We start from the raw sequence: 2,083 nt of genomic DNA on the forward strand, positions 1-2,083 counted from the left end.
TTCAAGACATAGGGGTAGGCAGAGATTTCATGAACCAAAACCGATCTGCATGGCAAATACTTCCAAAAACCAACAACTGGGATCTTATAAAGATTTTGTACATCATAAGCAATTACCAGAAGGGTGAAAAATAAAACTCACATATTGGAATAAAAATGTAGTTTGTTGTTCCTCAGACAAAGGACTTATATCTAGAGCATATAAAGAATTAAAAAATAGCCAGGCTCCCTAAATTCAAAAACCTTATCCAGAAATGGGCATCTAAGATCAACACACAATTCTCAGATGAAGAAATAAAAATAGCAAAATAAATATTTGAGAAAATGTTCCATGTCATTGGTCATTCAAGAAATGAAAATTAAAACAACACTAAGATTCCATCTCATCCCAGAAAGAATGGATGTCATCAAACTATCAACTGGAACCATTATTTAATTAATAGAAGCTCCAAAATTTTTGAACTATTTAATTGGCATGCTTTGACTTCTGTACTGAACACAGTTGTAGAAAGACTTCAGTGTAATGAGCAGCAAGGAGAAGTGCATAAATATAGCAGAATGGTAAGAGAAATCAACACAATGTCAAGCTCATTTTTTTTAACAGTGCTCTGTCAGGAGCTGAAAACCCTACACTGTGGGTGAAGTGTGGTCCCCACTTAGTTTAATAAATGAAGACGCTTGAAGCCATTTCTTCAAATTATTTCTTCTTGATGTTGATTTCCTTTCCAGTTTGTTCTTGGCTCTTTCTTGGTCCAGCTTCAAAAATTCACTGAGAGTTAATTCTTCAAACTGCCTCTTGACAGAAAGGAACGTGCAGCCAGATGAATGCTTTTCATGCTCCTCTCCGGGGTTATCATCTAGCTCCCAGCCTTCCACCTCCTGAAGCAGAAGGAACACTGCGCCCAATCGGGCTCATTCTCAGTAGGGTAGTGGAAGAAGCGGGCCTCGGCCATCCATTCCTGAGTGCAGGCGCAGCCCTCCAGAAAGTGCTTGTAGACCTATGGTGGTCCTTGAGATAGGGCAATGACAGGAGCCCCCATTCCGAAGACTCAGATCTGTGGGTAGCGATGCAGTGCGGGGCATGTTGGGGACAAAAACTGCTTCAAAAGTCTGCTGTGCCATGGAGCAGCTGGCCGCCATGGAATGAACCCCTGGCTGAGGTCACTGGTACTGGAGTGACATGTTGTGTCCAAGGCATGTTCCCCAGCGTGTCCAGCATTTCTATCCCTTAGGAGAGAAGAATGCAAAAGTTTTGAAATTAGGTATTGAAGTTGAGTTTCATTTTCCCTTGCAAGTAGCACCATCAGCTCTTCTGCCTGAGTGCCTGGTGCTGGTGGTCATCAGAGTGGCTGTGTCTTTTTCTTTGGTAGCTTTTGCTCTGTTAAATCCTGGACTTATTAACAGGTGAGAAGTGGGTGAGGAGGAGGGCAGTGTCCCCGAGACCAGACCTGGTGGAGGTGGAGGCTAAATGCGTATGCAAGGGATTTCTGTTTCTGGCCTTGATGTTTCCAACATTCTGTAACACCTGGTGCAAGATGGGCTACCAGGAATTCACCTGCCTTTCTCGTGTGCTTCCTGACAGACAGCAATGGAATAAACAAATTTAAACAATGGGAAAAATACATAAAGATGCTTTTGTCAGTCAGTCCACATATTTGTCATGTGTTGTCTCCCACAGCTTCTGGGTGCACCTGGAGCCAAGACCATGTGGACCAGAAGGTCTAAGATATTTACTACCTGATCCTGTATGGAAAAATCTGCCCCTCTTCTCTGTAGAGCCAACAGAGTGCGGTGGCAAGCGGAAACACCAGGACATCCTAGAGCTGGAGGCAGATTTATTTTACATTGATGGGCACTGATCAGGATCATTCCCAAAATGTCAGGCCCCAAAGGCTCGGGAGGGAGGGTTTTATGGGATTGCAAAGAGAGGTACAGAGGCAGAGTACTTTGGTTCTTCCAGTGTACATCATAGTAACCAGATACTTCTGGGAGTCAGAAGAGATGGGAACTGCAACAGGAACTATTACCTGGGCAACAAAGAAACTCGAGTATATTACTGATGTGTGTGTGTGTGTGTGGGGAAT

The sequence above is a fragment of the Octodon degus genome, unplaced genomic scaffold, assembly GCF_000260255.1.
Source record: "Octodon degus isolate 3935 unplaced genomic scaffold, OctDeg1.0 scaffold00111, whole genome shotgun sequence".
Classification (NCBI taxonomy): domain Eukaryota; kingdom Metazoa; phylum Chordata; class Mammalia; order Rodentia; family Octodontidae; genus Octodon; species Octodon degus.